At 40.8% G+C, this 26,575-nt stretch overlaps 1 long non-coding RNA gene across 2 annotated transcripts in view; it reads left to right on the top strand.

Moving 5' to 3' along the window:
- Positions 1–7,226: 7,226 nt before the first annotated feature.
- Positions 7,227–26,575, top strand: part of LOC138158432 (uncharacterized) — a 64,900-nt gene continuing 45,551 nt past the window's right edge. For both annotated transcript variants that reach the window (XR_011167639.1, XR_011167638.1), the window contains exons 1-3: positions 7,227–7,413; positions 7,614–7,693; positions 17,999–18,180. This is a non-coding gene — a long non-coding RNA (uncharacterized lncRNA). The remainder of the gene's footprint in view (positions 7,414–7,613; positions 7,694–17,998; positions 18,181–26,575) is intronic.

The raw sequence follows: 26,575 nt of genomic DNA, 5'->3' as shown, positions 1-26,575 counted from the left end.
CTGGTAGATTTCGGCTTCATTTTACCATCACCAGGCAGCTAGAATCTTCTATAGGTCCAGAGGGATGGAACCTGCAAGATCCCTTTTGGTCTGGGTTTCCTGTCCTGGTTATTTTACTGTCCACTTGATACTGTGCTTGGGCTTAGAGTTGAGATCCCTACCTCCTCTCCTGGAGTTAGAACTACACAGCTGCTGTTCACTTCACTTGGGTGATCACCCTTTACCCTGGACTTCCAGCAGGTGCAACTCCCCTCTTCAGACCACACTGGGTCTTGACCCAGCAAGGGATGGTTGATGAGAGAGCTGCCAGTGGGCACCTTTTCTTGATCGCTTTACAGTGTTGGACTCCTTGATTCTGATCTGGGACCTCTTCTTGCTTGGGTACACAACCAGAGGCAGGTTCTTGTTCAATCCCTATGCTGGAATGCTCTATGTGGTCACTTCTGACTAGACCCTATCCCTCAGTATCTGTAGACCTTTCTGTCTGTTGCTTGATGTTGGACTCAGTTGGGAAAATGACACATTGGTTTTTTTTCTTGGATTTCCCAAATGGGACTTGGTTTGGTATGTTGTCTAAATCTTTGTAGAGGAGTTTAGACTTTGTAGGGAGCTTAGCTGTACTTAATCCTTCTTAAACCACTTTGGCTGATCTCTCCTGATCATTTTAACAGAACCATTTCTCCTTGTATTCATGTCCTATTACCTGCCTTTGCTTCTGGTTCCTCTTAGCTAGTGACTCAGTAAGGCAGCATTATTTTACTAGTTGTAGATTTTGGGGGATATCTTTTGTTATTACATCCCTGATTTCTCCCCCTATATCTTTTTCCTTTGTTCCTCCAAAGGAGTCACTCCTTAATGACAAAGATTTTTTTTAAGAGGAAGAAGAAAACAATTTGGTAAATCCAACCAATATTTTGGAAAATTTTTGACATTGTAAGCAATATTCTGTACCCTCTCCTATGCAAAGGAATTGAAGGAGAAATATCTTCTCAGATCTCTTCAGGACCAAACTCATCAAGCCCTCATTAAGTGCCTACGATATGTCAAGCATTGTGTTAAGCTCTCATGATGCAAAGGAGGGTAAAAACATATGATTGCTGCTTTCATGGAGTTCACATTATAACAGGGGAGACAATGTGAAAATAACTATGTATATTCAAGATAGATAAGGTGTAAGCAGGAGGTAATCTCGGCGTGGAGGCATTAGCAGCTAGAGGATCAAAAATGGTCTCTTGAAGATGATGGGATCTGAGTAGAGCCTTAAAAAGCCAGGAGGTGGAGGTGAGCAGTGAGAGTATTCCAGGCACGGGGACAATGAGTGCAAAGACATGAAGCAGGGAAATGGAGCATTTCATGAGAGGAACAGCAAACAGGCCAGGGTGGCTTGATCATAAAATTCATGGAGGGGAGTAAAATGCAAGAAGATAGGTGTAGGATGAGGTCAGGTTGTGAAAGACTTTCAATATTTAAAAAAAAATCTAAGTTGTTTGATGAGTTCTTTGTGCAGCAGGATCAGTCTTTTGAAGCCAACTACTCCTTGGAAGAGTGTTTCTTTTTGTGTCTACAGAATTTCCTTCTTGAGAGTTTTCCATTTTTCTCAGGCTGATTTCCCAAAATTTTAGGTGACTAGATCCTACATTTCCTTTCTCTGAGCCCTTGGAAATAAGTTCTCCCAAACCATGATTGCTTCTCATTCTGCCCCACTTTCCACTCCATGTTTGCCGCCAGTGCTGGATGGAGTGGTTACTCCCTGCTAAGGTTTCCATCATTTCTTCCTCAGCAATCAATGCCTTGTACATGAAAATTAGACCCAGAAGAGCAGTTTCCCCCTTCAGTCCCTCTACCCTTTTAATTATCATTAAGGCAAGTCAAGAAATTATTTTCCCTTTCTGCTTAGAGGTGGTACAGTGGGTAGAGCACTGGGACTGGAGTCAGGAAGATCTGAGTTCAAATCCTGCCCCAGATAGGTTTTAGCTGTATGACCCCAGGCAAGTCACTTAACCTTTTTCTCAATTTCCTCAACTGTAAAATGGGAATAATAATAGTACCAATTTCCAGGTTGTGGTGGATCAAATGAGATTATTTGTAAAGTGCTTAACACAATGCCTGACACATACCGTATTTCCCCGATAATAAGACCTATCCCGAAAATAAGCCCTCCCCTTACTGTGTAAGATTCCTCTAAAATAAGCCCTCCCCTGAAAATAAGCCCTATTGAGATTGCTACTGGAGTGAAGGTGATCCCCTGCGCTACACGCCGCGCTCCAATCAGAGCTGCAGCAGTGAGCGCGTCATCCTGTTCTTCCCCAGTGATTTGCTTGCTGGTACATTTTTTTTGTTCACATTTACCTGTTTATTAAAATTGCTGTCAATGTTCATTAAAATAAGCCCTCCCCTGAAAATAAGCCCTCTGTTGTTTTTCTGTCCAAAAAATAATAAGACAGTGTCTTATTATAGGGGAAACACGGTAGTATGTGTTAAATAAATGCTTTCCCCCCCTTGTCTCTCATGTTCATTTAAGTCCCAAGTTTTATTGACTCCACCTCTACCCAATTTCTTATATCCTTCCCTTCCCTCTGGTAGAAGTTCACAGACCATATTTCATGTAATAGCTTCTGGAGGCAAGAGTAACTTTTTGAAGGCCACCATACATGTGACCAGTCTCTTGATAGTCAGTAGTAACCTGCTTTTCTAACTTTTATCAGGGAAAATATCAATGCTTTGTAAATTGATAACTGGACATAGGCATGTCTTTGGATTTTGTCAAACATAAGCACTACATTGCTTTGCCTTGCTGCTTCCTTTTTTGCATGTTGCCTCCTTTTTTTTGGATTATAAGCTCTTTGAGGGTAGGGGACTGTCTTCCTTTTTATTAATTTTAGCCCCAGTGCTTCACACAATGTCTGGCATGTCATAGGCTCTTAATGAATGTTTACTGGATTGTATGTGACCAGCTGGGTGCCTCTTTATTTCTGGTGACTAGAAATTCTCTTCTGCCTTTGTGGAGTTTTTATGAAGTTCCTTTCAGGTATAGCTCTCTGCTGGGTTCTGAGGATCTCCTGGGTCTCTGGTATAGATCTCTGCTGGGTTCTCCTTTATAGCAACCTTGGCCAGTGCTTCCCTATGTCAAGAGGTGATTGGTCCCTGAAGCCTCTGCCATCCTCACTTGACTGTTTCCACACCCATCTGTGGGAACTTCTCTTGGTGGCCACTGCTGCTCCTCTAGTGAAGTCTGCTACTGACTCTGGCTGTTCGTGGTACCTCTGATGACTCTAATCAATCTTCTGAGCTCTCATGATTGTCTTTGAACCGCCCCCTCCCAGAATACACATTCACTTTATGATTAGGAAGGAGGGAAATACAGATGCCATGGGTTCATGGACAGATGATATTAGGGTGGGAGATGAGATATCTCTTCCTCCTCCCTCTCAGAGGCTCACGGCAATCCTGCTTCACTCATCACCAAAAAGGAAAAGAGAGAGAAAGATTGACCTTTTGTATGTGAACTCAGTTCTGGCTTGGACCTTCTGATTCATCAGGACTGGTTCTGCAGCCAATTAGAAGACTTTTCATAATTATACCATATCAATTCCAACCATACTTGGACAGAAACTGATCCTCAAAGTACCATGTATTTGATATACACTGCTACCCAGAAAATGACTTTAAGATCACAACAACAGAAGAAAATGTCGACACACACTTTACATAACCCACCAAGAAGGGCAAATATGAGTATGCCCTAAGGACTGGGCCTTCATTGGTCAGTCCTCTGGCATACATTAATGCACTTTTGCTGAGCTCTTTATGTGTATGTGTGTGTATTTTTCATGTTCTATATGTTCCTAGACTGTAATCTCCATGAGGACAGGGACCATGTCTTATCTGAACTTTCCCTTTTTCTAGCACTGTGGTCTATGCAAAATAGATGCTTAAACAGGGTTTCTTGAATAATTGAGCTGTTAAGAGAGACAAGAAAAACATCTGGGGGAAAAACCATTGAAGTGATCGTATCAAGAAAGTGTGTGTGCATGTATGAATATATATATACATACACACATACATAATACTATATATGTAAATGCACACGTAAGTATATATGCGCAATTGTATGTATATTATATACATACATATATACACATATGCTGGTGTAAACATGCAGTGGTGTGGAACTATATTGATAAATGAGGGAATGTTGGAGTAGATGAAAGTCCTGGATTTGGGTGGGGCTATTCATGACAAATTTCATGGAGGAGGTAAGTCTTCAATAAACATCTAAAAGACAGAAGGGTCCATGGTGAGAGAAGTAGGGGACAAAAAAAAGAATTCATAAAATATCTACTATGTGCCAGGCACCATACTAAATGCTAGAGATACAAAGGATGGCAAAAACAGACAAATAAAAAACCTCCAGTTCCTGCTCGTAAGGAGCTCCCAGTTTAATTGGGGAGACAGTATCTTTGCAACTATAGGCAAAATATATACAAGGAAAGCTGGAGATAATCAACAGAGGGAAGGGACTAGCATTAAAAGGGATTAGGAAAAACTTCTTGGAAGATTGCAGCTGTAACTTGAAGGAAGCCATAGAATCTGGAAGACTGAGATGAGGAGAGAGGGAGAATGACTAATTCTCAGCAGGGAGTGGGGAAGGCATACAGATTTATGAAGCCCCAGCAGCATGGGTGGTGGAAGGTTTCAGAAGCTCAGGGGCAGTGTCACTTGTGGATAGATTAAAGGCTTTTAACTCAGATAGACCTGAATAGGAATCTTACCCAAGATGCTCACTGTCTAGGTGCTCTTCAGCCACTCACTTTACCTGTTTCAGCCTTAGTTTCCTCACCTGTAAAATGGGATAGTCATAGCACTCCCTGTACAAGATGGCAATGAGGATAAATGAAATAATATCTGTAGAGGGCTTTGCAAACTTTAAAGCCCCATCTAAATGATATTATTATTATTAAAAATAAGAGGGAAAGGGAGTTTAGAAATAAAGAAATTGTAACATAACGAGGGTGAGGGAAGCGGGGAGGGGAAGAGCAGAATCCGAGAAGATGAGAAACAGTGGCTGAGAATTGGCTTCCATTGAACCTGCAATAGGACCATAATTTATTATGCCCTAACTCCTCCAACGATTGGTAGGAAATCATTCAGTCCCTCGAAATTTTACTAAGTTGTCATTCATGTGTTATATGAGCTGAAACTTCAACTGCTACATAACCACAATGAAAGAGACTGATTTCCATGATCTGTTGCCTCTTTGGGGGTATTGATTTTGTGTGGGCGAGCGGTGATTCATGGACCTTTCTTCTTGGTGCCAGATTGTCAGGTACACTGTGAATGGCACCAGCTCAGAGAAAGCTCAGTGAGCAATCCCATGTTTGTAAATGGTGGTTGGGGATCTGGGGCAAGGTAGAGGGTGAGCGGGCATAGGAAGGGGGTAAAGGAGGTAGCCTGTGGTGAAAGAGGCCCAGATCATAATTTGAAAATAATATGAAGGGGAAACTGTTGAATCCTTAGGATCCCACAAAAGCAGAAGACGCTTGTAAACCTGTCAGGATGTTACAGAAATATAATAGGAACATTCAGACTGCAGTTACTCTTGCCCTCCTATCCAGCTGTGTCACCACGAAGGTAGGGGGAGCAGACCAAGCATTTTTATAGCTGCTGTTTTCATGTTTTATTAACAGCTTTCCAAGTCATTTCCCTCTTTTCCCCCCTGAAAATGTTGCCAAAGGCACTGTTGCCCAGAAAAGAGAATTAAGATACCAACCATGGTGTTTATGAAGACAATATGCAAAGTAGTTGTCAGTGAGATGTGTCTAATTATGACCATCAGTAGGTACTTTGCAATGGTGGTTACTTTACTGCATGTACATTTTGGCTCAGGAAATGGGATGGAAATTAAATTTTTCTGGACAATTGGTGTATATGTGTGCCTATCGGATTTGTCCCCTCCATTGGATTAGTGTCCAGCATTGGTTGGTGTGCAGAAGTATCCTGCTGACCTGGAGGAAGGATTATAGACTCTTGAGTCTGTCTATATAAATAAGTGATTTGGGCCTCTGTTGGGCCAGGGGATCTGAGGGCAGAATCTTCTGGTATAGTACAAAGAGTATCAGTTGTAGTTAGGAGAGATCTGGGCCGAGATCCCACTTCTGATAGTTATTTGGCTGTGGGATCATGGACAAGTCACCTAATCTCTCTTAGACTAAGTTTTCTTATCCATAAAATAAGGATAAAAATGGTAATTCTCTTACAGTATTGTTCTAAGTAAGATCTAATGTGGTGCTTATAAAGTACTTTGTAAAACTTCAGTGCTATTTAAATGTCAAATATTGTTATTATTTATCTCAAATGACAATAATATCTGATATTTTTAACTCTTGATAAGATGCAAGTTGCAGAACAGGTTCTAGTTTGCAGTGAGAAAAGGAATGTCCTCCATGGGAGTTCCCTATGCCAAGAAAACACAGGTCCACTTAAAATTCTTCTTATTATTTCCATTTTCATTGTGTCCTTGTTCTACTTTGATGATAGAGATCCTAGTCCTTCAACTTTAGGCAAGCAATTTGGCGATTCATTTTCTTTCTTTCTATGTTTTTTAGGGACTATTACCGCTACAGGAGTGTGTGTGTGTTGCCCATGTAAGTTTTGCATATGTCCTCATGAGTTTATTCAAATGAAGTTCATGGAGAGGCTTTGGTAGGCATCTTGAGAATATTGCCTATGTTTCTCTAATAGACTTTAATTCTTGACTGGAAGGAAGCAGGAGAAAGGGAGATACAAGTTTGGCCACTCTGCTCGATTGTACTAGAGGGTGCACTGGTCTTAAATTATTTATATCTTCTCCACTAACTATTGTTGAACTAAGAAAATGTTAAATTCCTTTTTTTTAAGGTTCAAGTCACTTTCTTGGTAGCTATCCCTTGAAGAGGAAAGGTTATCTCAAGCTTATATCTGAAGGCTTCATCCCTTCTTACCAAATTCTAGTTACACAAAAGACCACTACAAATAGTGAATAGTTAGTAAGCCCATTTATTGAAGCAGATAGCAAAAAGAAAGCAGAGGAGTTATAGATTAGAACATACCTCCAACACACAGTGAATGTGCTCTTCATTTGGAGTGAGTTATCTCAGCCTAATTAAGAGAATCTCTGATCTCAGCTAAGGAGCATTTTCCCAAAGTCTCTAGTGTGCCAAGTTGAAAATCAGAGACATACTGTAGTGCTAACTCCTTTACATCTGCCTTCCAAAGTCTATTCTCTTTCTCTCTGGGTTTCTTCCTAAACAAGATCTGAAACTATATGTGTTCTTGCTTAAGCAGGAATGAAAAAGGTCTTTTCTCTCAAAAATGCTTGCAAACTTCTCTTCTCAAACAGGCACACAATGTTGAGTCATCCTCTCCATCAATGAGGTAGGTCTTACACAAATATGCCAAGCTTGGACTTAGGATCATAGTTCTATTTTTAAAAAAAGATTTTATTGGTGCCCTTGTTCTTATATTACAGTAATTTTCTGATATATCTTCTCCTGTTAACCCACCTCCACCCTTGCAATGGAGAAAAAATTTAACTGATCACATTTGACAATATATGCTTCATTTTACATCCACAGCCCTGGACTTCTTTATCTGGGAGGAGGGAAGTATATTTCACCATCTGCTCTTTGGGTCCAGGATTGAGCATTACAATTAGGTAATAACTTCATTTCAGTGTTATTTTTTATTTTACTTTTGGTAAGTGTTGGTTTTTTTTATTCTGATTTTCCTTCCTTCATTTTCATTAGGTTGCACAGGTTTTTCCATGATTGTGTTTCTTATATTTGTTCTTTCTTACAGTGTAACAATATTCTTTTATATTTATCTGGCTACCCACTTTGTTTCTAGGGTTTATGTTCACACACACAAAATAATGCTTTTAATATTTTTGTATATCTAGGACCATTTTTAATGTCTTTCATTCTCCTCCTGGGTGTTTTTTTTTTTTTTAACTCTCTTGGTCTTTTCTTACCATTACTCAGTTCACCTTTTAATTTCCCTTGGTATCTGGAGCTGTCTCACCCTGGAATATTCTTCTATCCCTTTTCTCTCATTAGTGAGTTCCTTCCATGAACCCCCATTTTGGGGACAGGTCATGCTTCATTCCCCTCCCAGCCATGCTTCTGGTGGCCAAGACATTACCATGATACTCTTGCACAAGTACCTTCTCCCCCACCCTTTTAATCCAATTTTATATGTTATTGCCCCCCCCCCCCGTTCAGTATGCTAATACTATTAAGAATTAGAATTAGAAGTGCTCCTTGAGGGCAGGTGCTGCCTTTCTTTTTACTTTTATTTGCAATACTAGAATTCAGCACAGTGCCTTGTACATAGCAAACACTTAATAAATGCATGTTGTTTGTCTTTCCTCTCCTTGGGATGGGTCCAGGGGTAGGGTATTTAGGTCAAACAGTACAAACAAGTTACTTTTCTCACATAATTCCACATTGTTTTCCAGATTGGTTGTTTCAATTGGTCGTTCCAGTTTATCAGTGTGCCTGTCTTTCCATAGACCATTCATCGTTGACTATTTCCATCTCTTCTCATCTTTTCTTTTTTGATGGGTGTGAGGTGAAAGGAACATGAAAGCTGTTTTGATCTGCTTTTCTCATGTTACATGCAGCCTTTCATGTTTTCAGCAGTTTACTTCTGTCCAGGACAGTAGGGTGTGTGTGGCTCACAATACACAGTTGTCAGTTGATTGGTTAGGGGCAAAAAAAGCCAGAGATCAGAACAAGTGAAGAATTCCAAGTCCAAGTGTCTTTGATTGGTTTCTGAATCTTGTGCTCCCCGCACCCCAGAGGAGCTCATTTCCTGATATAACCTGACAGCCACCAAGAAAATATCATTTTTTCCCCTCAGTAAAATGATTGTGGGGTTGAGCCCCATTAGCAGCCTGACATTATAGATTTAAGGCAGGCTGTTTAATGGATCATGGAGCAGGTTCACTTTCCGGGAGCCCCATTCTCAATGACCCCTTGCCGATTCCATTATAAATGGGCACCATGTTCATTCTGGCGGTGGGTGTGCTAGGCAGGGAAAAGCTCCCAGGGCTGTTCAGTGAATCAGATCTCTTGATTAGCAGAATATTCTCTCCCTATTGCCTCCTCTAAATAAAGCGTGAGGAACTGTGCAGCTATACATTGATGAATTATATGTTATTCCTTGCATGAGAAGTGGTGGGTGGGAAGGAAAATCAACTTAGCCCAGTCTTTGTTCCTGTCGACAAGAGGTATAAAAAAGTCCAAAGTATGGCCATCAGACCTCTTTTGCCCCTCATACCATACAGATCATATATATCACATGACCTGAAGCAATCCTGAGGCATTGCCCAGTTAATCTTTCTAAATTAAGGAGCCCAGGTCACCCATGGAGGGTGGAGTTTTTCTGTTAGGAGAGCCAGGGGCTGTGCCATATGTTTCCAGTGTCTTGTTCGATTTGGGACTGTCAAGAACTAGTCATGCAAAGTTTAAAGATATATTAAATACCTTAGGGCAAGGGTTCTTAACCTCTCTCCATGTCATGGAGCCCCTTTGGCAGTCTGGTGAAACCTATGGATCTCTTCTCAGAATAGTGTTTTTGAATGTGAAAAATAAAATTTATAGAATCACAAAGGAAACCAGTTATATTGAAACAAAGATGTATTTTTCCTCATCAAAGTTCATTAACTAAGGGGCGGCCACGTGGCTCAGCGAGTAACAGCACCAGCTCCAGTGTTGGGATAACCTGGGGATCGAATCCCGGGCTCAGACACTCAGTACCACACCCAGAAATAACTGGCCGTGTAACCTTGAGCAAGTTACTTAACCCTGATTGCTTAAAAAAAAATAAAATAAAACAAAGTTCATTAACTCTTTGAAATCTATCCAAAGATTTTTTTTTGGGGGGGGGTCTGTGGACCCCATGTTAAGAAACCAATTCCAGAAGTTAACTAAGATGCTGCTCTCAAAGTTAGTTCTGTGGACTGATTACTTTATAGGTGAAAATGTCTTCTAGTGACAGCTTTTGGGGATATTTGGTCCAGAGTTCAAAACGGATCTAGTTTATGTTGAATTCTACACTAAAAAACACCTCGCTGTTATAGGGAATTTTCATTAGGATACTGTAACTGGAATAAAGGAGGAATTATAATATAGTTAAAGGTAAGCTGATTCAGAGATCCAAGGACTTGGGTTCAAATACTATCTCTGAGGGTTTGGTGTTTATGTGACTTTAACCAAGTCACTTAATTACCCTTGGCCTTGGTTCCTCAACTGTAAAAAGAGGAAGTTGGACTAGATGGCTTCTGAGGACCTGTCCAACTCCAGATCCAATGTCATGAAAGAAATGTGTGATTGAGAAAGAAGTTGGGCAGGTCATGTGTCAAAACCCAACTTTATTTTCATTGTTAGTGAAAATAACAAATTTATAATTTCCTTCAAATATGAATTTAAAAAATTAGTGTGACAAGGGGTCCACAGACCTTGCCAAGCCTGCCAACAGAGTCTATGATGGACACAAAAAGGTTAGGAACCTCTATATGGAAAAGAAAGTTTTAAAAAATGGAAACCAGGGAAATACAACACAAATCATGAAGTGAGCAGCCATGAATTCCCTCAATGTATACAAATCTCCAGGATCACTTAGAATTCTTAGTTCAAAATCTCTTCTGACAGATTCCCTTCTCCACTAGCATTACCTTTGCCTGTGCCCAACTGGATCAGGAGCCAGAGAACCTGAGTTCAAATCTTTATTTTTTTGTAAGTCATTGTGTCAGCCTCAGTTTTCCCATCTATAAAATGGAGTGGGGTCTGGACTAACACTAGATAATCTGTGAATTCCCTTTCAACTCTGCATCTTATCTCTGCTTCTTGCCTTGCCTCATATTTCTGTGTAAGTCCTCAGTTTCTTAGATCAGGCTAGCAAGTCTCCAAAAAACCTTCAGTATTCCAATGCAATCTTGTAAACTATCTTTCCTGGGGCTCTGTATTCTCTCTTGGGTTGCCCCTACTTTCTTCTCCAGGTTCATTCATGCCTTATCAACTCTCTCCCTCGTTACCACCCAACCTATTGACTTGGATATCTTCTAATGCAGAGGCTAGAAAATATTCTTCAGGAACATATATGAGAAAAGACAGAGTTTGGCATATGAATTTGCCCATTTTATATTAACTTTGATCTCCTTTTTGGACCAGATTCAGGATTTCATTGGTGTAAGGAATTCTTAAGGAGGGAATGATGATTCATTATTACTTATACCACTCTGTTAAGCCTTGGACACTTGCCTGGGGCTGTGATGATTTTCCCAGACTAACATAGCCAGTATGTATCAATGGTGGGACTTGAACCCATGTCTTTCTGAATCTGAAGCTTTCTCTTATATTCTATGCCATGATGTTCCCCATTTTTTGTGTGCTGAATTCTGATGACCTAAATCCAAATTTACAAGATAACATAGTCAGTAAACGTTCGGCCCCACATACTGACTTTTAGGACTTCTAGACAGTAATAATCCTGTAGCTTACATCAGAGGTTATAGGGCCATAAGCACTGGATTAGGAGTCAGATCATGGGTGTGAATCATGTTTCTTCCATCTACTTGACTTTAAGCAACCCACTGTCCCTCTCTTGGCCTGTTTCTCCAACTATAAAATGAAAATCTTGAACTAGAATTGAATTCTCTTTCCACTCTATTATTTAGTCTGACTTCTAGTGGAATTTATAGAGAGAGGCAAAAGGATATAATATAGAGAAACATTTTCTAGCAATTTGAGCCTGCCAAAAGTAGAAGGATTGCCTTTGTCAGTAGAGGTAACCCTTCCTCTGCCCTTACTGAAATTCTTCAAGTATTTGTTAGGGACATTAATAAAGGGTTTCCTGTTCAGATATGCATTTGATTAGAGGACCTTTTAGATACCTTCCAACTCTGGGAGTCTAGAATTATAAAAGCTAAGTGGTTCAGTAGATAAAATGCTGGTTATGGAGGCAAGAAGACTTGAGTTCAAATCTGATCCCAGACACTTACTAGCTATTTGACCATGGGCAAGTCATTCAACTTCTGTTTGCCTCAGTTTCCCCAACTGTCACAAGGATAATAATAGCATTTACCTCCTAGAGTTTCTAGGATCAAATAAGATGATAATTATAAAATACTTAGCACTATGTCTGTCACACATAGGAGGTGCTATTAAGTGCTGGCTATTGTTGTTAGCATTATTATTACTACTAAAAGTAATCCACTATTTACTCCATTGACTGGGAACCACCTTCAGAAACAGATGCCGAGTATTTACGTGCAAAAGAAGGCACAGTCACTGAGCCTGGGGTTGAGAGCCATGGCCTTGGGCTGGCCTGCTATAATGTTCATGGGATTTTAAGATCTTCTCTGTCCATGAATAGGTGGATCCCATTAAGGGAAGCTTGCTTGGGGAGGCTTACTTGTAGGAAAGCTTTCACACCTTTTCCTAATTTCTAATTAAGCACTGAGTTAGGAGGATTGTGATGCCTTCTGGCTCTGAGAATTGTATAAATAGCCTGGCTAGGTATTTTGCTTTGGGGGCTCTCTTATGAGAAAGTTGTCATGAGTCCCTGGTTGAGATGCTGAGTGGTCACATATTCAGAACTCTCCACCTGCTCAGATGTAAAGGCTCTCTCCATCCAGGGATGAATGTAAAGTGTATAGTTGATTCAGGCAGTCAGAGCCCTGTATGTTGGTCTTTATTTCTTTACTTGTACTTTCTTTGTTTCTATTTTCTCTGAAGTTCAGGGTGCTGACTTTTCCCCTGAACTGGTGAATGTAATTTGAAAAAGATTGTTGACCCCTTAAACAGCTAGCTTTCCTAGTAAAGTAGATCTAAGAACCTGTGCTAGCAGCCATCCTGGATATGCTAGTGTGGTTGCTGCTACATCTGCACAGAGGTAGCACTATGGAAAGAAACCTTGAGATGACACTGTAGGAGTCACACTTGGTAGCAGACTTCCATCCCTTAAACAAGCTCTTCTGGGAGCCATTGGGGCTGTTGCTTCAGGCTCTGCTTTGACTTCACTTACTTTTTCTGTTTCCTCAATCCTTGTCACTTTTCTATGATTTTCTACCCCTGCCAACTACCCTGTTGTGTGGGTGTGTGTGTCTACTGTACTGGTGTGATTTCCCATCCATGACTTCGTTCTAATCTTTCTATTCTAGTGGAGAATCGTTACCTAAGCTACTGCTCTGGCCTCTGCTTATGGTTATTGGGTCCTGACCTTGAAGAGCTCCTGTTTAATTTCTGCCCCATCCCCTTCCAAACTTTCCCCGTAACTTGGCTTAAAACCTGGTTTCCCCACCAAACTCCAGCCCATTGTCTCTGCAGAATTCCTTGCCTCACCCTAGGCTACATCCTTGGCATTAACCCTGGTATTTAGCCAGGCAAGCAGGGCAGCTATATCCAATGGTGATGTACCAGCGGAATGCAACTTGAAGTTTCCTTGGGAAATTTCTGGATGCCAGTGCAACCAGGGATAGCAAGACCAGCTAACAGACATTTGTTATGAGCTTGTCCTTGTACTAAGCCTTGGGAATATGACAAAAAGGAAAACATGGTATCTACCCTTAAGGAGCTCATATTCTAATGGGAGAGATGACACGCAAATAGGTAAGTACAGTAGAATTTTGGTTTATGAGTAACATGGTTTATGTATGCTTTGCTGGATGAGGAGAACTTTTTCACAAAATTTGTCTTCAAGATGGACAAAGATTCGCAGTATGAGCACCATGTTTGGACTTGAACGGCTTGTGAGGGGATGATGTTCAACTACAGCAATGTTTTTGTTTTGTTTTGTTTTGCTTTAATATGTCAAACAAAGGAATCTCATGTCCATGTACTGCCTAATCTGCTTCATTCGGCGTTGACCCTTCATGAAGGAGGCATCATCACCAAGAGAATGCTGAATTCTGCTTGGTGAAAACTGTGGCCCAACTGAGTTCTTGAACATGACTTTGAGGGATTTGTTCTCAAAAAGGAACAAGCCATTGATGAAATAGAACCTTTGGACAACTCATTGGGACTGGAGGTGGATGCTGAAGACATCCAAGACCTAGTGGAGGGACATAGCCGGGAGCTGATGACCGACAAACATGATCTATGTGAGGAGCAGCAGTGAGAGCCTGTGGAGGAAATCTCATCTGAGGAGGAGGCTGAGAGGTTGAAGGAACCCCGCTCGTCAAGTGAGATCAGGGAGATTTATCAGATGTGGGAAAAAGTACACAATTTTGTTGAAAAACACCACCCAGATAAGGCTGGGCAATGAGAGTCATGAATATTTTTTAACGATAATGCAATGTCAATTTCCGAGATTCTGAAAAAACGTCAAAAACAAATGTCAGTGGATAGATTCCTAGTCAGAAGAGAATGTAAAGGAAAAAAAAATCCATGAGTCATAACATGAAAGTGATTCTAAAAAATGAAAAATTAGTGAAGGTAGTAGTGTTAGTCTTACTTTTAGTGAAAGCAGCATAAGAGAGAACAATCCTGACTCTGAAATCCCTGATGTTCTCATGGAAGGGGACCCTCCTTCCAAGCAATAACCTTTCCTCCTCCTCCTCCTCCTCCTCTTCCTCCTCTTCCTCCTCCCTCTCACCCCCCCTCCCACCAGCCATGACTCCTCTCAAAGGTAAAGTACAGGTTAATTTGCTTTATTTTTGGTTTATATTGTGTACTAATCATTGCTATTGTATTTCAGGTGCATTAGGGACAAAAAACTTACTTAAAATTATAAATGGTTATTTTTATATGAATCTTTTTGGGGATGTGGTACCCATCATCTGACTTTACATTATTTCCTATGGGAAAATTCACTTTGAAATACTAACAAATTGCATGAGGAACAGAATCTTGGAATGAATTAAATTTGTAAACTGAGGTTCCACTGCACTTGCAAAATATATGCAGTGTAAATGGAGGGCAATTTCAGAAGGAAGGCAATGTGGGGGACAGTAATTGGAAAGATGTCCTATAGAAAGTGGGATTTGAACTGAGTCTTAAAGGAAGTCAATGAAGCTAAGAGGTAGAGGAGAGGAGAGAGAGTGAGAGGATTCGAGGCACAAGAGATAGTTGCACTCAATTAAAAAGACCAGTGTACCTGGATTGTAGAGGGCATGGAAGGGAGCAAGTATGAGAAGACTGGGAAGGAAGGGGACATTTCATGAAGGACTCCAAGTGTCAAACAGAGGGTTTTATATTTGATCCTGAGTAATAGGAAAACACTAGTTTTATTCAGCAGGGGGGTTGCATAGACAGACATTGGTTTGACATAAATCTCTTTGGTAGAGTAGAGGTTGTGTTGGAGAGGGGAGAGATTTAAAGCAAGGATACTAATTAAAAGGCTATTACAATATTCTAGAAAAGAGTTGATGAGAGCTGAACTTGGTGGTTGTTTAAATGGAGAGATTTTAACTTTGATACTGGAGGAAGTAAGGAGTCATTGAGGTTTATTGGGAAAAGAGGTGACATGGGGAGACCTCCACTCTAGAGGTAGCTGAATGGATGATGTGTTGGAGTGGACAAGAGGCAAGGAGACCAAGACTATTGAAATAATCCAGATAGGAGTTGATAAGGACTACATGGCTAGGTCAGGGAATATAGTGGCTGTGGGAGTGTAGAGAAAAGAACCTATCTGGGAAATTTGTGAACATAGAAATGACCGATACAAAGAGCAATTCCTAGAAATGAAGATTCCTTGAAAGGGCATTTAAGAGTGATAGGAAAACCCTTAGGCAAATACAATAAGTACCTCAACTCTACAGCTTATTGGAGTTTTGGGGGGTTCATCAAACACAGGATCTTTGCAAGGGCTCTCTTCTATGCATCTCTAGACATCCTTTGCCAAGAGACAGATGCAGAAATAACTTCCAGCAATAAGAATGGGCAATAATCCATCAACTCCACCCCTGATGCTACTGGCGAACACTCCCAAATAGCCACCAAAACAAAGAGGGCTGGGGATGTTAGTCAACTAGTATTTATGGAGTGCCTCCCTATTGAAAAAGAATTGAGTTATGTGTTTAATGCCGGCCTGCTGGCCCACCTCCCTGTTGTTACAAGCCTTTGCCAGGCATCTCCTATGATGTCTTCAACCTCTTTCCTGAGTAATATAGTGGCCCTACAAAACCATATTTCTCCTCTGCTTCGCCATCTGGTGCTCATAAATATGATGATCTTTTTCTCTGTTTCCCACTGCTCCTTCCAAAAGGCAGTGGTGTTGGCCATAGTTCAGAGGCCAGGTTTCTGGTTTTCCATTCCTAAATTGCTTAGTTTGTTATGTGCTCTTTTATATCTTGTCCAAATCCCAGAGCCTGTGACACAGGACAGCTCAGTGAAAACCCAAATTCTGTGATTGCTAGGATCGAAAGCCAATCCTGTCTGACTTTCCCTTGTTGTTCCCAGCAGTATTTATACCAGCTGCTCAGCCATATCCAGTTTGGTCCAAAGTTGGCAATGATTGGATTCTACAAGAAATCACAACTGCCAAATTGTTCTTGGCAGCCCCAGAGATGCTTCAGCGTATCTCTGATCACATCAGGGGAGGGATTGTTGGGAAGATGGATCTTCTAATTGTCTGAATTCCTGGCAAACACAAATTGCAAGTGATTTCAGTTATAAATAGAACCTATTGTTTCAAACAGAACATAACCAGGTGATGTTCGTGTAAGTGGGACTTGGACTGACTTTCCTGTGAGCAGGTTCGGGGGTCGAGCTATTGGTAGGGATCCAGGAATTTTCAGTACAGGGGAAAGACCGAGCTATCATAAACTCTGAGCTGGAGAGTGGAGTAGACTCTTTAGAATGACTTGGTAAAGTACTAAGAGGGGCAGAGTGGGCATGCAGGAAGAGAGGAGGAGGAGTCAGGATCTGAGGTGTGGCAGTGAGAAAACTGTGACATCATTATGGCAATGGGATCCCCTATGGAAGTCTTACCATACATATTCTGGGACCAAGGACTAAGTGTGTCAGGTCAGCCTTGGGGCAGCTTTTCCTGTATGGAACAAATAACTTAGATGGTATCTATTAGGGACAACCATCCATTAAGAACCATGGGAATATGGTAAAAGGTTTTAAATCCCTCTCACCTTCTTCCTGTGTTTGTTCCGGCTGGTAGGTAGAATTCTTTTTGCTGTGTTGTTTATTTGCTGATTTTAATAGTGCTTTAAAAATGATTTTCTCTCGATAAAGTTAAGATGGGTATTAATTACTTTTGGAGTAATGCATGTAGATAAGTTGGGGGAAGAGAGAACTGGTAGCTAGATTGAATATACAGGATTTAAAGAGGTCAGAGATACTCATCTTTGGAAAAGTTGGACATTGAGTCTGATCCCCTCAAGATCACAGATCATAGATTTAGAGCTGGAAGCAGACATAGAGGTCATTTAGCCCAATTCCCACCCTTTACAGATGAGGAAACTGAGGGCTCAAGGTCTTTAAGTGACTTGCTCAGGGTCACTCAGTGTCAGAAACAGAATTTGAACTCAGGTCTTCTGACTACAGCCAGTGCTTTTCCCCACTGGAGCATATTTTATAATCTGCTTGTTGGGGATGAAGAGTAAGGACTCATAAGCCAGGACTTCAGTTAGCTAAGCATCACTTTTTTTCTGTGGCCGTGGCCCTGGCTCTAACTGCTTTTCTTAAGCTATCCTCTTGAGGTCTCAAAGAGAATAAAAGACCAATGATTTACATCTAGAAATTATTGTTTACAAGAGCTATGAGGCACTTTTTAAGGAAAAAAAGGGTCTTTTTGGACTCTTTGGACCCTTCTTGATTTAAGACAGAGCTGTCCATATTTGCTAAGTGACATTTAATATGTATATGTGTACATATACATATAGAAATACCATTGATATTATTAGATAAAACTTTGTATAGTTAGGCATTATTGTAAGTCACCTGCATTTAAAAGGTGCAGGAACCAAGAAAAATCTCAACATGGCATGTGACTTTTTTCATTACAGGTGTTAAAAATGTCATCATGGACAACTAACAAATCATTCATTTCCTTGAAAATAAAGGCTTAATGAATGCTCTGGAAAACACCTGGTTATCACAGCTCAGCCCTTCTTGCAGAGTTCAACACATATGATCAAAGAATGAGAAATATCCTCCCCATCTGCTTGCCCTCAGATCATGAGCAAAGGTAAGGAGCTACCCTCTAGCATAGTTAGCCTGAGCCTCAGTGTCCCCTACCTGGTTTTATTTCAGCTAGTTACCAGGTGTGTGATTTGTATTGGAGGCTGGCTGAAATGTCAATTTTCAGACCTTTACAGTTGGTAAATAGCACAGCCTGTACTATATGGAACCCATTTTCAAGGGCATGTTAATTTAACTCTCCCTGTGTTAGCACCACGTTTCTTGTGATGTTTATGTATGTTATACTTTACATGAATTAAGCAGGTGTATTCCAGCCACAAGCCATAAAGGTACAAACAATGAGTTTTTAGAATGTAGGAAAGATTTTCCCTTCTACTGATGAAGAATTAGCAGCTTCTCCTGACCACCCAGCTGATATGATTGATGGGCTTTGGTGTCCCTTGGTTTGACAAATGAATTTCAAGGGCATAGGGGTGTGTTGAATAAGCTGAAAATCAAAAAGCAAAACCCTGGACCCAAGAGTTCCACATGCAGTAAATCTTCAAATTTAATTACTATGATAGTTAAAATAACAGGAAATATAATGAGGTTTGTAAAGCATCGTTCCCTTGATGGTAGTAAAGGGAAGGGTGGCTTTTCTCTTGGTGTCAGTCAGGATGAAAAAACTGGCATCTAAATTTCTTTATGAAGAGTACATGGGAACATGACCTGAATACCACCCCCCTCTCATATTTGTTTTTATTTTTTGTTAATGGTTCCATGATATCATATCTTATTCTAGGCTCTTTTAGCACCTAGAAGAATTTAGCACTTTAGAAGAATTCAACTGTTAGAAAACATGACAGCCTGTAGGACTTTCGATGGTTCAAGTCAACATGCATTTATTGAGTTTGTATATGCAAGGCCCTCCACTCATGTCAATTTGTGATGAATGTTCCTATAGTTTCCTTCAAAGTTCATCTTAGATGCTGCCTCCTTCATGTTTTTGTTCAGTCATTTCAGTCATGTCTGACTCTTTGTGACCCATTTGGGGTTTTTGTGGCAAAAATACTGGAGTGGTTTTCCATGTCCTTTCTCAGTTCATTTTATAGATGAGGAAAATGAGGCAAACAGGGACACACAGCTAGAAGTGTCTGAGGCTGGATTTGAACTCAGGGAGATGAATTTTCCTGACTTCAGGCTTTGTACTCTGCCACTGTACCATCAGCTCATCTCCCTAGTTGCTAATGCCTCCTCTTCCCCCTAAAAGACTATATTGTATTTATTTTGTATATTTTAATTTGTGTACTGTAATTTCTCTGGTAGGAGATAAGCTTCTTGAGGGTGGGGATTGTTTCATTTGTCTTTGTGTCTCCTGTATCCAGCATAGTCCATGACTCATAGAGGGTAAATTCAGGTTGATGGATCAACTCAACTGATTGCTTAATTGATGCCTCATTGGTGTATGTAGGTGACCTGGATTCTTAAAAGCTATGACAATAGAACATGAACCCTGGCAGTTTCTTGTAATGTAGAAAGGCATTGAATGTAGACCTGACAATGATCTAAGGACCAGCCTTGCAAAGTTATGAGAATTTCACCGGTAGAAGGCTGGCCATCATGATGATTTCCAAGTCAGTATGGTACAGAGAACATTGACTCTAAAGTCAGTGAACCTGGGTTCAAATCCCAGTTCTGATATTTATTACCTGTTTGACATTAGACAAATCACTCCAACTTTCTCAGTTTCTTCATCTATAAAACGGGGATTAGAATAGGTATCTTCTGAGGTCTTTCCTGTTCTGGATCTATGATTTTTTTTGTCACAGCAATTTGAGAAGACAGACTCTTAAGGCATGGAGAGGTTGTGAGAGACAGCAATAGAGGAAGTGCCCCAACAATGAAACCAAAGATATTCAAGTATTGAAATCCAAGTGTAATAGCTCTGTGGCTCACCACATGAGGCCATTGGTCTGATGAGACAGATAAAAGCTGCCAAGTTCATAGTAATCCTGCCCTTGGGAAGGGTTGTTAAGAAACTATGAATGCCTAGTGATTGTGCCCCATGTTACAGAATAGGAACTCTCTGACAATGTGCTGAAGTATTGGGATCCTGGTCCCACTCCAGGAAGGTCACTTTCTCATGTGGACCCAAAGCTCTATTGTTCCCTCATGCTATGAAAAGAAGGACGCAAGGGAGAACAAAGGACAGGGTCAACCAGGGGTGTAGATGAGAAATGAGATTAGATCAGTCAGAGGCAATCTTTAACAAAATAAAAGGATATGCTTAGAAACAGATTCCAATTGGACACATCTGTACTAGGGACAGAGAGGGGAAAGTTCTCCATTTCTGTCTTTTTCCCTCAGTGTTCCAACCATTTTACTGAGTGCCCATGATAAAAAAAACAAACCAACTACATACACACACACACACACACACACACACACCACACCACACACAAAACCACAGTCAGTTTCTTCCATTAGCTTTTGCCTCTCAGAGTCCCCCTTGTAGACTTGGGTTTGAGGAAGGGAATTGAAGACATGATCATTCCTGCTCAGATGTGGTCCAATGCTTCTCCATGTGTGACTCTGGGCAAGTCATGTGATTTCTCAATGCCCCATACAACTCTCTAAGACTACCAGGTACAGGGATAGTGCAGATCTGCATTCATAGAAGATGTTTCCTGAGTGGAAGTTTCTTAAACCAGTTTAATCCGAGGTCTGGTAAAAAAAGCGCATCTCATTATTGTGGCTAGAGCTGCAATGTCTCATCAGGGTGTCACTCCCAAGATACCATGGGGCAAGAGTCAACCCTTTTGTAAAATTATGTGGGTGTTCAGACCAGTTGGCTCTGAATAAACCTTGGTCTTCCTCTTCTCCACTTTAGCTCTTTCCTAGACAACTGCAATAGCCTTCTAATTAGTTTCCTTGCTTCAAGTCCCTCCCCTCTCCAACACGACCTCTATTCGCCTACCAAAGAGATTTATGTCAAGCCAATGTCTGCCCATGCAACCCCACTGCTAAATAAAACCAGTGCTTTCCTATTATTCAGGATCAAATATAAAACCCTCTGTTTGACACTTGGAGTCCTTCATGAAATGCCCCCTTCCTTCCTTCCCAGTCTTCTCATACTTGCTCCTTTCCATGTCCTCTATAATCCAGGTACACTGGTCTCCTTGCTTGAATGCAACTATCTCTTTTGTTTTGAATGCTCTCACTCTCTTTCCTCTCCTCCACCTCCTAGGTTCTTTGACTTTCAGACTTAGTTCAAACCCTACCTTTCATAGGAGATCTCTTCAATGACTGCCCCTCACATTGCCTTCCCTCTGAGATTGCCCTCCATTTCCACTGTGTATATGTTACAAGTACATAGCTGTTTGCATGTCATCTCCCCCATTAGAATGGGATCTCCTTTAGGGCAGGGACTATGTTTTTCCTTTTATCAGATTCCCAAGGCTTAGCAGTGGTGCCCGTCTTCAGGGAGCTCATGTCAAATGACAGATAGGAATACCAATATAGTAAGCTACCATTATGATTCTGATTGTGATTGTAATTATGATCACCATGACATGGTGAGTGCATTTGAGAGTCATGAAATTCCTCATGTTGTGAGAAGAAGCTTCCCAGAGTCAAGACAGAGGAGCAATCTTGAGCAAGGCATTTATGTCTCATTGAGGGGAGAGGGAAATGTTCATGAAATTGTATTACCAATGTTTCTTTGGAACTAAGTGTGACCAGTTTGGCTCCAGTAAAATGTCCACAATGGGGCCAAAGAGAAGTATTAAGAAAGGATGAAAAGTTACCAGGTGTTAAGGATGGGTTCTCTTAGAAAGGAGACAAGCTTGTGAATTATGGCAAGAATAAACCCAGGTAGGGGAGGCCAGGTGGCTCAGCGAGTAAGAGCACTGGCTCCAGTGTCGGAATGACCCGGGGATCAAATCTGGGCTCAGATACTTAGCACCACACCCAGAAATAACTGGCCATGTAACCTTGAGCAAGTTACTTAGCCCCGATTGCTAAAAAAAAAAAAAAAGAATAAACCCAGGTGCCCCTTGGGAATTTTTTAAAAGCCAAGTTTTATTGATGCCCTTTGTTTTTATACCATAGTTGTTTATCACCTTGTAATAAAGAAAAAAAAAACAGTTATACACAAGCATTCTGCCCCTGTTGTTCTTCACTTCTCTATGGAGAGGAGCATTAGATTATATATTTTCTGGGACAGAGATTGCTCATTACAATTAACCAGAGTCTAACTGCCCTTTTGGGTTGTTTTATTGTACTCATAGTGTATATTACTTTCCTGGTTCTGCTTACTTCACTAGGTGTTCATTCATACAGGTCTTTCCATTTTCACTGATTTCTTTACATTAACTTTGTTGTTCAGTCATTTTAGTTATGTCCCACTCTCTGTGACCCTGTGTTTTGGGGGTTTTCTTGACAAAGAAATTGTAGTGGTTTGCTATGTTCTTTCCCACCCAACAGAGGCAAACAAAGTTAAATGACTTGCCCAGGGTCACACAACTAATAAGTGTCTAAGACTGGATTTGAACTTAGGCTTTTCTGACTCCAGGCCTGGAGCTCTATTCACTGTACAACCTAGCTGTCCCTTATATCAATTACTGCAAAACAATGCTCCATTAATTAATATGCCACCATTTCATAACCATTCCCCAGTGGATGGATTTGTACCTTGTTTCCCGTTTTTCACTGCCACAAAAAAGGATCCCAACACTTCTGGTTGAAGAGAGTAAGCAGCTAGTTTGCAGAGATGACCTTCTTGGGCTTCTGGCCATGATATTCAAGGTATGGGGTTTCATCTTCCATGCAGGCAACTTTGACTCTGAACTCCGTTAGGTTTTATTTGTAATTACTTTCATCCCGATGACATCCGAGCTCAGGATATTTTTATTGCCTACAGAGAGGAAGTGCCCTCAAGTTATCTAAGAGAACTCAGTCAAAGGCACATCCATAAAGGTATTGACCTTAAGACAATAATAAAGTGTGTGGTTGAGGGAGTAGGAAAGGATATTGGGTTTGTGCAGGATTCAGAGAAAGAAGCTTGTCACTGGGGATAGAGAAAGGTGGGAAACGAATTAGAAAATTGGAGCATAGCAAATGATGGGAATGTAAATACCTTCTTTTATTGTGCTTCGACTTGGAGAGTCCAGAGGTTGTTTTTCAGAATGCTTTATGTGTATACAAATATCCTGTAGAACGGTATAGGTTTTTTACATTAGGCAGTTTCATCGCTCCCAGTGAGTGTAGAAAGAGGAGAAAGTAATTTTTATGAAATTCAGGGTCCATACTGCAATCCATGGAGCCCAGAGAGAAAGGAAGAAAGGCTGAATACAGCAACAACTCCTGAGTTGGCTTAGACTCTCTAGCCCAAAGTGAGGGATTTAGGGAGGGTAACACAGGGAAACACTATAGCAGAGAGCTCTCTTTGTTACCAAGACCCCAGGAAAAGAGCCTGTAATTTCCAGCTTTAGTGCAAGGATATGTGGAATCCAATTCAATAAACATTTACTGAGAACATCCAAAAAGATGTACTCTGATGCTTCATTGTGGCATGGAAATGAGCCTGGGTTCTCAGAGGCCACACTAGTGGAATACAAGTGAGTTCTGACCAGGATTTACCTCGCTGGAAAGACTTTAGGTATAACCCAAAGAAACTGCCTGTTTTCTGGGAACAAAACTAGTTGTGTTCAGAGAGGCTAACTACCAATACTTTAGTCACTTGGTGATGAATTCATTGTGGTCTGAAGACAAATACAAGATTACCATCAATCTTGAGTGATTCTCTTTCACGTGTGCAGTGATGGTGACAGAATAATGGGCAAGGGTATAGAGGGTTCTCAGAATCATATGGTTTTTAGATAACTCATAAACATTTATCTCTTAGTACTCTAAACATTAGATCCTTTCCCAATGACCACCAAGCAAATATACTACTGAAGGAACTAAATTGTTTCAATCTCGACATTTTTGCCATAAATGAAACCAGAAGACAAGAAGTTATAGCTATGTGCAAGGATGACTTCCAGGTTTTCCTTGGAGAGGCCAACAAAGAAAATTAATAGAATCAGTTTTAATATACATCCAAAGGCCATAGGAAACATCAATACATGAAATAATTTGGTCATCTGGTATTACACTGCTTGTAATAGGTATTTGCAAAAAAAAAACAACACTACCACAAAAATAGCTACAGCTTATGTGACAACATCTGCTGTGGAGCAGGGAGTAAAGAGATTGTCTGAAGAGCTTAATTAGACCCTCCAAATTCAATAACATTTACTCTGATATTTATTGACTTCAGAACAAAGACAGATACAGGAAAAGATGGTAAAATATAGGTTGTAAGCTGTAAGAAAGGTGTGGAAGTGTAAGAAAATATGTCTTTGGGTATAAGAGTAAAGCCCAAAGGCTTGTAGTGTCTACAGAAACCTCTTGCCTGTATATCCTGAATATTTTCCTCAAGAGGAGAATTGGGGTGGAGGGGGTGGATGAAGAACATAGCAGGTACCAAATAACATTAGAAAACAAAAATGATGATAGTTTCACAGAGGGGAAACCACGAGTTACTAATATGGGATTTGTTTCCAAACCAATTCTCTGTGCAGATTTAGACCCCTGACTTTCTAGAGCAAAGATCAAGATCTACTGAAATAAGAAGATGTGGTGTGCAATTAAATCCAACCTAACCTATTTAATGAATTACTGACTCAGAAAAAATGGAGAACAGAACAAATATTGACATGGCCTATGGCCATCTTATAAGGAAGTTTAGCTGATGCAAATCAATTACCTCGAAAAGGACACTAAAAGAGCTTAGAAACCACCTTAGCTAACCAAAACTTGATCTCAGGAAAGTGTGAAGTTAGGGTAGGAGGAGAAGGAAAAATGCATTGTATGGACTCATAGATTCATTGAAGGAGGGAGCTAAGTTATGAAGTGCTCACTGTATCTAGAAGAATGTGGTAGGTCCTGGGAGGAATGAGGGTAGTATTCAAATGCTCTAATGGATCTATGTGCTCATCAATATGGGTCTTCCCATCAACAGTGCAGATATTAGTCCACTCGTGCCATATCCATTTGGTATACCAATAGAGCACACAACCTGTCCATTGGTTATCTCCCATTTGCTACAGGACAAGTCAACAAGCATTTATTAAGCACCTGTTGTAAGGTGGGTACTGAGCTAAATATTGGAGAGGCGAAGAAAAGCAAAAGACAGTCCCTGCTCTCTGGCAGCTCACAGTCTAATGAGAGAGATGGCATGCAGATAAATATTCACAAACAAGATAGATACAGGATAAATTGGAGACAATCCTAGCGGGGAAAGACCTTGTTCTTTTTCACTCATACATTTCTTTGGTGGCATCCTTTACTCAGCATCACCTTTGTAATTGTAATGAATGCCTTGCTCGTGAGTACACCATGGACCTCCCCATCACCCTTTGGGTGATCTCTTTCAGTTCTTCAGAGACTAGAGTTTTCTATGACTCACATTTTGCCACAACACCAGGAGATTATGGGTTTGGAAAAAGGGGGCCTTTGTTTCAGGGAGAAGCTTAGATCACTAAAAGAACTTTGCTATTTCCCCAAAGCAAGCCTACTCTTTTCCTTATGCTCAATTCCAAGCACACATGAACTCACTGATCATTTGCACTGCCTGTCCAGGATATGTATATTTTATTGGACAAGCTCGATAGATTGCTCATGTAACTGCATCTCATCATCTGGGCAGCAGGCAATCTTTTTACACTTGATTTTTTCCTGGGTAAATAGGCCAAAATCTTCAGAGTGATTATGGATCTCCTTTAGGGGGTGCTGCAATATTCTAGGGTTCTAGGGTTGCAGCAACATCTACTACCGATAAGGAGACTGGAGGGTCCCTTGCCATATAGTCTATCCTCAAAAGGTAATTAAACCATCCTTGAGACTAAATAGTCACAGGGGATTAAGGCTTGATATAAACTTCATGACTGCAAAGCACAACTGCCCTATGACTGCATAGTTAATGCTACTCAGGCTGGACACGTGTACCACTGCCCTACCACCCAATACCCCCTTCTTTCTGGGAATACCCCTATGGCATATGTGAAGGTGAGGGGTAAGAGAGGCTGTGCCTTCCTAAAGCAATGCTGCATCTCTGCTGAATACCCTGTCCATGGTTTTGTTTTGTTGTTTGTGTCTTTTGTAAAATGTTATGCAGTCAAAGAGTATGGCTCATTTGGTTCCAGTCTTGAGTTGAACCAATGGACTGACCTGAGTCAGGTCTAGCCCAGAACATGGGGCTTGAGGCAATCAGTACAATGACAGCTGCAAACAGGAATATCTGGATGAACTCACCCTCTGCAGGGAATCAATCCTCTCTTTGAGCAGGACTCTGGGCTGGCTCTCCTCCATGGCTGTGGCACAAACCTTTGTTGAGCATATGTTTCCCTGTTTCATAC

This window comes from Petaurus breviceps, unplaced genomic scaffold (genome assembly GCF_028583685.1).
Source record: "Petaurus breviceps papuanus isolate PSGF00001 unplaced genomic scaffold, PetGlider_PUasm1.0 174, whole genome shotgun sequence".
Taxonomy (NCBI): domain Eukaryota; kingdom Metazoa; phylum Chordata; class Mammalia; order Diprotodontia; family Petauridae; genus Petaurus; species Petaurus breviceps.
Note: the sequence above shows the minus strand (reverse complement) of the source record. Positions and strands in the feature narration are given on the sequence as shown.